Below are 13,407 nucleotides of genomic sequence, written 5' to 3'. Positions count from 1 at the left end.
TCTCTAGTACATTTTGTATTCCAGCATACATAAAACCAGTGGTGAGTGGCAACTTTTCATGCAGGTAATGTCCCAGTACTCCATTCCCCTTTTCCATGATGCAACCAAACAGAGATACACTCTGTAAACTGAGGCACAGCATGTCGGCTTAGAACAAGGTCAAAGACACAGATCAAAATCACAGATGAAAACTAAAATGAAATTTAAAAGCATACTCATTCTCCTGCCTTATTTGTAGATTAAATCATTCTCTGACCTTTCTTTGTGATTTAACTAAACTCCAAGAACTTTATGAACTAAGTTTCAAGTGTTATGTTATAATAGGTAACATACCTAATGTAACAATTACAGTATGTGAAAAATTAATGGATTTTCACAAATGATTTTGTTTGAGAAAATGTGTTAGTATTCAGTTATGGTTTACGTTGTTTTAGTTCTTACTTCACTTCAGAACACTGTTCCAACATTAATGAATAACTACACAGAAACAAATGAGTAATAAAATATTAACATTCCAATAGCTAACAACAAACCCTAATGAAAATGTAAGTTATAGCACTCAGCATTAATTCACTTTTAAAAGGGTCATATGATGCGATTTCAAGTTTTCCTTTCTCTTTGGAGTGTTACAAGCTGTTTATCACTGTGTGGGAAGATTTGCATAACACCACCCAAATGTTTGATTCTTGCTGTAGTATTATTGCTGCTGCCACAGCCACGTCGTGGGGATGCTGTGTGGTTTTTTTTTGTGAAAGCGAAACCACTTTGTTTGACCTTCCAAAAGAGCACACAACTAGAAATCAGTGGTTAAGTTGTATTCACAACACTGTTCCAAAACAGTTCAAACTAAATATTCAGATGTGTGCAGCGCATTTTACAGAGGACGAGGACTGTTTCCTGGGAGAGTAGCCTACAATGCCGGTGTTCTGACAAATAATGCTGACTCACAGCCTGTAAGTACATTTTCATGTTTAAATAATTTGCCACTGATGATTCAAATGAGAGTTTTAAGCAGAGTAGCGTAGCGTTCGTTTGTTGTTTCTCCGAACACAAATGCAGGCATGATTTTATGTTTAGGCGATGTGATTCAATGCAATGCATAAAAAGATGAATATATAAAAAGAAGTATAAGTCATTATAATCTGTAATTATGTCCCCACTGGATTCTACAAATGCCTCGTTTGTAATGGGTTATACATTTGGTTTTGTCTTGTCACACCGAGACATGGCATCACATTATGGTAAGGGGCGAAACATTTCCGTCACACACTTGAGGTATTCGGCCAATCACAATGCAGTGGATAGCTGGCCAATCAGAGCACACCTCACTTTTCAGAACGATGAGCTTTGTAAAAATTGTGGTGTTTCAAAAAGGCAGGGCATAGAGGAAAAACTATAATGTACAGTAAGTGGAAAATAATGTTTTTTTTTAACCATAAACCGCATAAACACATTTCATTACACCAAATACACAAAATAATGTTTTTTTTAAGCATTTATCTATCTGTTTGTCTGTCTGTATATTTATCTATCTCTATTTATTTTTGTGCCCCCAACCTCAACACCCACTGAAGGCCATTAGGTGACTTTCCGTTTACATCAGACCTCATTACCCCCTATTGTCTAATGTGCCTGTTGCTTTTTCATTTGCTGATAATGATTTTATAGACAGGATGGGCTATAGGTTTTCTTTTTTGCTGGTTCTGCTGCCAGCGAAGATGGCAGGAAAAATGCTGCCTCAACGACTATGGTTCATATGCTTAGCAAATAAACAGATTTCATTTTTATTTTTATTATTCTTTGTGGGGGAGGGAGTTAGGCTGTAATACTTGTAGTAGAGGGAGAAGACTATGGCAAATGAAAAAAGCAACTGTCAAAATGAAATGTATGTATAAGACTGTACTTTGAATTGATAACACTTTAATATTAAAAATGAATAGTTATTTCGCTTTCTTTGAATAAGTTTTCTGAAGCTCAGCAGTTTATGCATATGTTGACAAAATTAATGAATTCATTTTCTGATAAAACTATGGAGAGAGAAAATGCTACAGCAGGTATAGGCTTTATGATTTTAATTTGCTATATGGCGCATTGCAATTTGTCAGATGAGGCTGAAGAGCTGCATGGATGGATGGGTTGTAAAATCTGTTGTAAAATCTGTCATTTTCATGCAGTTTCTTGTTTGATTGAACTCTCTAGCATTCTTGTACCTCAAGCATTAATTCTTACATCTTTTTTTTTTTTTTTTTTTGCTACATCTCACACATTTGCAGTTCAGAGCCAGCTACCTTGCATTCAGAAACCTGTCATCTTTCTGGGACAGACTTCAAGATGTAGACAGAAAGACAAGAGGAGAGACTTTCTAAAGCTACTATGGCTATAGCTTTAAATTATTAATGTTGCTGTCCCACTGCTCTTGTTTTTTTCCTGTCTCATTTTAATATTAAATGACTTATACCTTATTAGAATAACCATAGGATAAGGACCATGCAGAGAGCAGAGACGAGGCTGCCAGCCTTAAACTCTTTGATTTATACCATACAAATACCAAAGCATATTACCTAACTTTACAACTAGAAGAATAACCTTGTAAGGAGCACCTTTCATGACCAGAGAAGAGGAGGAAGAGTCTGTTAATTGGTGGTGTATTTAGTTTTATTCTCAATTTGACGAAATAAAATTACCATTAGTGCATAAGTTCTTTGGGTTATGTAAGTTTCTCCTGAATGCTTAACGACATGGTAAAGTTTTGGCCAGGAGCCTAAAAGGCCAAATAATGAGCAGGTCAAAAAAAAATAAAAATAAAAATAATGAAAAGTGAAGAATTTAAAATCATAAAAAAAAAAAAAAAAAAAATCAACATTTTGTAACATTTCATTATGACAGTCCTAACTATCAAACAATGATGTAGAGTTTACTATTAGGCTATATTTAACAGTATTTTGGTACACTCAGATGCATCATGTGGAAAACTGCATAATATGTGACCCTTGACCACAAAACCAGCCATAAGGGTCAATTTTTTGAAACTGAGATTTAACGAATAGATAAACTTCCCATTGATGTATGGTTTGTTAGGATAGGACAATATTTGGCTGAGATGCAACTATTTGAAAATCTGGATTCTGAGGGTGCAAAAAAATAAAAATACTGACAAAATCACCTTTAAAGTTGTCCAAATGAAGTTCTTAGCAATGCATATTACTAATCAAAAATTAAGTTTTGATATATTTATGGTATGAATTTACAAAATATCTTCATGGAACATGATCTCTACTTAATATCCTAAAAGAAAAATCAATAATTTTGACCCATACAATGTATTGTTGGCTATTGCTACAAATATACCCATGTGACTTATGTCTGTTTTTGTGGTCCAGGGTCACATATTAACAAATAAAAATTCAAATAAAAACAGTTAACTAACCTGCTGTATAGCTCTTACACTCAAAAAAGAGTTGCTCACTCAGAGTTCTCTGCTCTTTTATGTTTAACATGCTATTATTAATGCCGATCTAGATAACTAGAAATTGACAAGCTTGTATTTTGTGCTGTGATTATTTTATTGTAAAAAGAAAGAAATATTCATTTGAAAAGAATGAAATTTGTTTAAAGCACACATGTAAGGTGAATGCCAAATCACCATGATGTGGAGTGCAGTTTTCAAAGAATTAGGAAACAGAGGAACTGAACTGGATCCTGAAAATTACTATAGAAGTCATTTATCACCTGAATCAATGATTTTGACTTTATGGCAAAACTGAAACAATCCAACAGCTTACCGCTTAGACGGGGATCTAATGTTCTAAAATACCAAGCCATGTTCTAAATGTTCTAAAACACCAAACCAAATTTATAACTCTACTCCAAAAAGAAACATAGAATTGTTCAATGTATCATTAAACTATTGCTTGGGGACATATTTTAATTTATTACTTTCATTTTAGTGATAATTGAACTTATTAGAATGCAATGCTTTTATTAATTCAATAAATTGAAATGTCATTCTTATTTTTTCCACTGTTGAATGTTTCCACATGCCTTTGAGGCACGTGTGGTTTAGATCAGTGTGCTAATACGCCTAAATAAGGAACCCAACAGTGCACATCTTTGACTTGAATGCAGGTACTTAAGCCAGTAAACTGATGCATTTCCCATTGCTACAGTATCTAGCAGCAAAATAAATAGGTTTACATTCATTATAAAAAAAAACCAAACAAACAAACAAAAAAAACCTTATAACGTATTCTCTAATTTATTCATCATAATCACATTGGTTTATTAGTAACATAAAAATGGGCATGGAAAATATGCCACATAAAAATAATACTGCAGTACTGGCATGGACATTTCACTTACAGTAATAGTGCAATGAAAGATTGGACATGGGCCCTGACATAAAAAATAATCACCTGGGTAACAGAAAAAGGTCTTAATCCACAGCAAATTCCTTAGAACTCTAATACTGCACTCTTCTAAGTAAAAATCATTTATGCTGAGTAATTAGGAGTTTCAGCTGTTTTTTATTTATTTTTTTAACAAAAGTTATGATGTGACGCCTCATAGGAGTTACTTTGGAAATTAGCTGCGACCCATCTTAAGCTGAAGTTGGTTGAAGTGGATAAGCTCAAATTTAATTATATTGCCTACTAGACTTAACGGGCTTTTCAGTAGAGAATGAAACAATCTTCCCTTTATATGTTATATGTCTCCTGTAATAAGCCATTAAGTCATCAGACAGGCTCCTACGATTATGCAATGCTAAAATGACAGTCTTTTGTGTGTGTGTGTATGTGTGTGTGTGTGTGTGTGTGTTTTGGGAAAAAAATGAAAATAAATACAGTCTCTAATGTAGCTCATTTAATTTTTAAATGAAATCTCAGATTGCTTAATGCGGTGATATAACTAAATATAGTCACAAACTAACACAGGCAAGTGGTAACATAAATACATGTAATAAAACAATAGGATTTATTTAGATAAAATGGTACAGGAAAATTAGCATTTTTGGGGTCTAGTCCAAGTTTTGCGATAAGAGGAAAGCAAAGGCACAGAGCGGCACAGCACTGAACCACATGAAAACAGCAGCCACGTTCATTATATTAGCACTGAATGGTGCAGCAAATCAAAAGAACCAAACATTTCATCTATAATTCATTTAAAGGCAAAGTACATCCTTCTCAAAAAGTTCAGAGTAAAGTTGTGCTAAGGTGGAAGAGGAATGCCAATGATGTGTTGTGGCTTTATCAAAACATTGTAAATATTTAGCAACTTGATTAAAAGCCAAAGAATTTTCAAAATAAAACCAGTGTTTGGAATTTTAAGTGCAGGGCTTTTGCTCTAATCTTATCCTAATGGAGTACTAGATCTAACACATTGCGGACCCTAGAGGACCTTTCTGTTCATTTTGCTGAACCAGTGTCTTTTGCATATTTACTGCATGCATTGCATAATGAACTTCAAGACATTTTGAAGTTTGATGTTGCTCCTTTCAAAATTCTAGAGAGATTTTCATCACCCTCAGTTTGTTGGATTTATTAATAAAAATGAAAACACATTCTGTTTGGATTATATATGTTTATATTACATTATGTTGATTGTAAGTCCCGAGTTTAAGGTTTCAATGCATCTTATGGGTCAGCTGTTTTATGGTACTGAATATCATCACTTTGTGTTTTTTTTTACTTACTATTTCTAAAGTTGATGCAGTTTGGATGATACAATTCTGATTGTTTGAGGTAAAGCTAACCTTTTTTGTGGATTTTTTTTATTTTTTATTTTTTTTTTAATAACTGCACCATGCTAAGGCTGAACAGATGTAATGTTGTCTGTGTCATCCTTTTTTGATCATTCTGTCTTATCAGTTCTTCTAAATTACAGAAGCTGTGACCTCTCTACTGGTGCATGAAGACAAAATAAACTAAATGAAATAACAAGAAAAGGGAGGAAGCATTTAGCTTTTGTTTTCACAATTTTTGGGGGGGACTAGACCGCTCTATATTGCAGGAAAACATGTCTTGCCTTCCCTAGAGACAGTCATGAAATTAAAGCATCTTTTTAAAAAGAAAAGCAAACCTTCCGTCTCTCATTCTCAGTCCTTGATTTATTTGTTTGCCTTGAGATGTAATATACTACACAATCACCCTTCCAATTCGAAAAGGTACCCAATGTATTACAGAACAAGTGGGCTGTGAAACTGATGTTTCACACATGGGAAAAAGCTCTCTGGTCATTGTCTGGATTGATTCAAGTCTGTGTTCTTGATACTTCCTGTTACAATCAGAAGAAATGTGATTTTAATCTTCACACAGAAGCATTTTGTATCTCTGGATTTCTGTTGCTGTTAATAGCCTATTCTAATTAGCTTGATTGGCATTAATTTCCTGTTAAGGTAAAAATGATGTAGTGTATTCATTTTCTGAGTTAGGTAAAAGATTAAAATGAGGTTCCTGGAATCTAGATAAGGTTGAATGGATAAATAGATTGAAAATTATTTTCACAAATAGGTTATGCTTTTAATATTTATATATTTTTTTTTTTCCAAATCAAAAGCATATCTAAGTTCAGAACCAAGAGTTAGTTAATCCTGAACATGTTGGTTTCCTTCACATACAATTTCATCAGCAAAGGACATACAATAACACAACAAAGCCCCTGAAGAAATCCATGAGGCTTCTCCGGCCCACTAAATAGACTGGCAAAATAAATCATTCAAATCTTTACCTCAGGGCATGGATCATTCTCCGAACTCTTCTCTCTTTCTTTCTGTCTCACCCATACAGGTACAGTAGCCCATGAAACTTTCATCTGGGATGGTGCCTTTTATCAGTAGTATCCCCAGGCTATGAAGGCATTCCAGATGGTGACTAGAATCAAAGAACACTTCCCCCCAAAAAAGCAGTCCTCTGGTGACACAGCCTTACAACTCAAGATAACAAGAACTGCTGCTACTCAGAATTACACTTGTCCTAAGATATTCCCAATTGAGCATGTGAAGAGAAAAATGAGATATGAAAGAAAGAAACATTGTACTACCATGGAATAGTCCGTCTTTGGTATACAGAGTTACCTGAGCACTGCAGCACCACAGAATGCCACGGCTCTCAGAGAATCACTTCTGTGACATAGTGCTGCATTTCATTCTGCCCCAAATCCCCAGTCATCTCCATCACCCACTTTCTACCTCTCTCTGTTGGTCACTCTCTCACTCAAGAACATGTGAGGACGCGAGGGGACAGTCTAGACTGCAAATCAGATCCGTGGCCCATATGTCTCAAAAACAACTAAGGCTTCTTTTCTCCCAGCCATTACATTATGTCAGAAATACAAGAACAATATTTGCAAACAAAATTGAATTAGTATATTCTATTATTTTGTTTTTGTTAAACAGACTCTAAAGAATAATATAAAGTGCCTAATTTGGAGCACATAGTCTATTTTTATTGTCCTGATGCCACATACTGTGGGTGCTAATTAGTGCATTGGACCTCATGGATCATCAGATATGGAAGCTTCCGTAGTCCATGAGTTAAAACAAATTCACACATTTATACATTCACAGACATTCCTATTTTATGTTCATACTCCTTGTATTTTCGTAGTTACTGAATTTTCCATAAATAATACACTGGCATGAATAATACACTTTGTGACAAAGCTGTCTGAGGTTGTTTAAGAAGCAAAAGGCTTTTGTACACAGCAATGTTAATGGTATTGTTAGAAAAACTGAAAAAAGAAAAAAAAAATGTTTCGTGACTCTATAACTAAGTAAAACAAAATAAAAAGAGTAGCAAATACATTTAGGTTTTATACAGAATATATTGGGTTTTATATATATATATATATATATATATATATATATATATATATATATATATATATATATATATATATATATATATATATATATATATATATATATATATATATATATATATATATATATTATATATATATATATATATGGTTTCTTTCTAAAAACAACGTATCATCAAAAACCCACCTTTATTGAACATAATACTATCCATAAATATACTAAAATATATTTGAAATACATTATTTCATGCTAAGTATACTACAAATATATTTACATATTTATGTGCTTAAGAAAAATACCCTGCAATTGTACTTTTGAACTGGTCTACTTAAAGTCTGCTAAAATGGAACTAATTTTGTACTTAATGCAATTTAATTGTGTGGAAATAGTGCTGAAGTCCTTATAAAGATTTACTTAAGTTTTTGAATTGGCTTAAGTGCAACTATTGCAAGTATACTTTAGGTACACTTTAAATATCTTGCATTTAAAGACTGATACAATTGAAAGATCATACAATCCCTTATCAATGGTTGATGTTAAAACAAATTTTAGGCATAATACTAAGAAATGCATTGTGCATAAGTAGTACTCCAAATAAAGTTTTATTATAATTAATTTGTATATCAATAAGTCTTGAGCGATATGCCAGTAAATATGTTAATAAATTTGAAACATACTTAGTATGAAATAAATGTATTCTAAATATATTATTATTATTATTATTATTATTATTATTATTTAATAAGGATAACATTAGATGGTCCTGAGAATATAATGCAACAATCTAAAAGATATTTAACTTTTGAGAGCACAAAAATACAGTAGTAAATAAATAAATATCATAGTAGTAGTGTAAAACAAAATGGAAGGGAAGACTAAAAATAAAATAGAAATGAAAAATTAAACTGAAAATGTAAAAATAACCCTGTTACACTGTAGTGTTACAGGGAGCATTGTCTTGTTTCTGACACTGTTCCTCTTCTCTGAAGAATACTGTACTTCTCTTACTCCCCTCGGCCCACAGTATCTGTCCTTAACCAACTACCACTTCAAGAATGTGCTAGTGGCCCATAAATGGATTAGATTCTGAGATAAAACTCTGATCCACCACTGCGACCGATCGCTCAGCATTTGAACTCACTGGCCTTTGCTTTGGCCTCTTTTGAAATAATAAGAATCCTATGTGATATGCTCATCCATCACAGCATGGAGTGGCTGGAAGAGAGACTCCCCGGCTGAGCTCAGCGCTAGATGATGGATGTCCTCCTCCTTGGCCTCTTGAAAGCCCAGAGACTCAGTCAGGTCCTCCCACTGCCATCATGCCTAAATCAAGATGCAGGCACCCATTCTTCCCCCATTTCCCCTCAGTCTGGACAGGGAAGGATAGACTGGTGACAGAAGACTCTTTCATCAGTTTGATCAGACCTGATGGTGACACAGTTCAAGACAAACGACATGGACATAAACTGACAGCAAATTTCAAATCTAGCCCAGCAGGTTGGAAAATGAGTTATGTAGAAGTGAGATCTGTATGAGTGCACCTATAGAGTGCCTTCAGCACCAAAGAACATCCATACAGTGTTGTGACAAGTTTGACATCAGTCTTCTTAAATATGACTTTGTTTTGAATATTAAATGGCTTAACAAGTTACATTTTAATAGAGAACATGCCTATGGAGCACTGGGAGTGTTGTTCTACAAAGAGTTTTGTGCAGGGAAGTACGAAAATACATGTTTAAAATATTAAAGTAGGCTAATTAAACTTTCTCTTGAAATGTTGAGTTTATACTATATCTTACAAACCATTTCCACTACTGAAAAAAAATGGTAATTGTAACTATTAATGTCACAATTCTGACAAATCTGTTCTGTTTTTTTTTTTTTTTTTTTTTTTTTATTCTTTGGCAGATAAATAAAAACAATTGTGGGCTGTAAATTCAGAATTCAGAGAAAAAAAGTCAGATCTCTGAGACAAACTCACAATTGTGGGATGTAAACTCAAAACTCAACCTGGACAGTCTAAATTGTGAGATAAAGTTGAAATTACCTTTTGTTTTAGGCCTTTTTAATTGTGATTAGACAGTAGAGAGCTGACAGGAAAGCATTAGGCAGAGAGGAGTGGGATTGACAAAGGGCCAAGGGATGGGAATTGAACTCAGGTCCCCACAAGCATAGCTGCAATAATACAGTACATTATGTCAGCAGCACTAAACACCAGGCTATCTGCGCCAACACGATTATGATAAATCTTTTTCTAAAAGTCGCAATTTTTATTTTATTTTATTCTGTGACAGAGAAAGGCTTGCATAGAAAAATGTTTGCCCCTCTGTTTAATCTTAAATATGAATCATGAAACTCATACAGTGCAAAATGATTTACTGTGGCCTATATTGGAACATGTAACTGCAAATGCAGAAGTAATTCAATATAAATGCATGGAAATGCACCATTTTATAGCAGTTGTTAAACAAGCAGCACAAAGCCACAGATTGAGGAAAACCGTCTACAGAATAATGTCCCAAAGTTATGAGAAATTCATAGACTCATTTAGCCAAGCAATCCCTATCTTACCATTCAGCATAAAACATAAACGGCTGGCCTGTTTGAGGATCTTTTAGTGTTTTATAGCACAGTGCTCAATAAGGGCTTTCGTTTGACTTCTATTAACTGCTCTCATTTCAGATGGCTCTGCATGTTGTTTTAATTCAAAAATAATTAATGCATGGATCCTAAACCACTAGACTTTTCCACACATGAGAAACCTGCATACTCACAATTTATTGTTTCTGGTTTACGAAATTATTTCCGTGTGTACATAAAAGTTCTCTTAAAAGTGCTCAGAATACCTCACAGCCTTGTTTTCATCCGCATAAAATTCGATATGGCATCTACCCTGACTAAAGTCTATTCAGCCTCGGGTTTTTTTTTTTTTTTATCCTGCAAATGTCTCTTTGGGGGCTCCTTAGTAATGGACAAATGCCATAATTTTCTTGTTCAGTCCTCAAAGCAATATACCATAATTTCTGCTTTGGGTTTGGGTCATCTGAGGGAGTTTAGGATTACAAATTATCCTAATCTGATTCATAGGTGCTAACCTGTTCTGTAACATCCTATCAAGCCAAGAAACACAGATGTTATTCATTATCTGTTGTGCCCAAGTGAAATTACCCAGTGTTACCTTGGTGTGTGGACATCTCTATAAGGTCTCGCTGAACAGAGCGTTTGCTTTTGAAGTGACACAGAGGAATAATATTCTCAGAGGCTTTCCACACCCTGGGGACTTTCAGTCACTCATCAGTACAATCATATGCAGTGTGATCTCATTTGCGTTATCTCAGCCTTATTATGGTGGCCTTTGGAAGGTGTCTGCTGCCCGGAGACAGAAATGGTCCCCACAGAGCAAAAACACCTTCCTAAGCTAATTGACAAACACATTGTTCTCAGCAGGAGAGAACAGACCTCAGGCTGAATGAGGAGAGGATGGAAATGATTGTTACACATCAAGCTCTCCAGTGCATCGCTTGCAAGAGGCGCCTCTGAATAGATATCACTGTCTTTTCTCAAGATGCTGTTTGGATGTTTGCAATCTCTGTGTCTCTGAGATCAAATTTTATGTTTTGGGTGTCATTTTTGCAGTAAGGAAGAAAGAGGAAATGCAAAATAACTTCTCTGTGATGAATGAAATTGCGTAATGCTAACTTGACCAGAACTTTAGAAGAGATTTGGGTGGATTCATAACATGTCAGATAAATTTGGTTTATTCGTGTTCGGTGAACACAGTGTTATCTGTGCACACACAAACAGGCACACAAACTGTCAAAGCAGCCTTTATGATAAAAGTCTGAGTGTGAAATGGGTGAAATTAGATTCAGGTCTTGTCTGCTTTTGAAACAAAAGCATGAAGATATCAGTGATAAGATCTGACTCATTAAATCAGGGTGTCATCTACTATATCATCACAAAATTGCCACAATCATAATGTTCAGGAGTCTGGCTCAACCTGACATCTGTAGACTTCTATAAATCTATTTAGTGTCTTGTCTGATGTGAACCATAACTATCTGTCATTGAATCTCCCTCCTACCATTTGCCTGGGGAATGAAAGGCACCTTTACTCTCTTTTTTTTCCCACTTCAGAGATTCACAGAGAGACTGACATAAATCTCACAAAAATGCACATTCAACACAATGCTGGCATAGATGGGCAGAACGTGAACTCACCAGACAGATCTCCCTGTCACGGGTGAAGCCGTGGTCCTTTGGTTTACATGCTGAAAGAGACTGCAGTGAGAGGCAAACAAATTCAAATATTTATAATTTTCTTTCACTTTCCTGATAAATGTGTTTATGACAGGCTGTGAGAAATGGCAGCCGTGATAGTGATTGGTGAGTGTCAATGCTGAGAAGCAATCATCACATCACATTGTGATTCCAGTATATAGTATATACATACCATCCACCATTATTTGTTTATTTTTTTAATGATTTATTAGGCAAAGTATGATGAAATCTGGTACAAGATGTATAAAATGTATTGCAAAGTACAGAAACTATTAATTAAATGTAGTTACAAATTGTAAAATTTATTAAAACGCTATAATTTTTAAAAAAACAAATCCCACTTATTTGGCTAATTGGCCTACTATGATCATCATAGTGTTGCACTAATGTATCTAATTATGTAGTGCATTCTGAAGCATTCCAAATATTTAAGTTATTTATTTTAGGGCTGTCAGTTTAATGTCCTAATTAATTAGTTATGAAAAAATAACGCAATTTAACACTGTTAACGCACTGGTCCCGCCCCTAGACCTGAACAAATCATGTGAACCAATGATTCAAAGGTCCATTCATAAAGAGAGCCGTTTACTGAATTCCTGAATGAATCAAATGAATCAGCAGTTTGAATGAACCGACTCATAAAGTCATTTACCGCCATATGCTGATAGTTTTAGTTTCTTTTTTAGAGTACAGTATCATTTCATTTATTTAAAAAGAATAATAATAATAAAAAACATTAAAGGGATAGTTCAAAATAAAGAAATAAGTAAATGAATAAATAAACTTGGTCATCATTTACTCACCCTCATGTTGTCACAAACCTGAATCACTTACTTTCTTTTGCACAACATAAAAGGAGGTATTTTGAAGACTGTTGGTAACAAAGCTGTTTTGGTTACCAGTAACCTTCATTGCATGAACAAAAAATACTGAGATATTTTTCAAACTATCTTATTTTGTTTTTTATTCTTTTTTTTTGGATGTTGTAGCCTAAACATTTAACACAATAATAGATTTAAATGATCTTTTGGGGGTATTTTCACAGCCAAATTTAGTTTGCGATAATTAGATTAATTAATTGCAGCACCCTGTAATTAATTAGATTAAAAATTTTAATCGACTGACAGCTAATTTATTTATTTAATTTGGAACATGGGAAACAGTATACCAGAGGATACAACAAATGTATGCACGCACACACGCACACACACACACACACACACACACACACACACACACACACACACACACACACACACACACACACACACACACAAGTTAAAACACAAGGTAAGTTATTCTTGGGGTGA

This window comes from Cyprinus carpio, chromosome B7, assembly GCF_018340385.1.
Source record: "Cyprinus carpio isolate SPL01 chromosome B7, ASM1834038v1, whole genome shotgun sequence".
In the NCBI taxonomy this organism is placed as follows: Eukaryota; Metazoa; Chordata; class Actinopteri; order Cypriniformes; family Cyprinidae; genus Cyprinus; species Cyprinus carpio.
The sequence above is the reverse complement of the archived record's forward strand: the minus strand, read 5'-3'. Positions refer to the sequence as shown.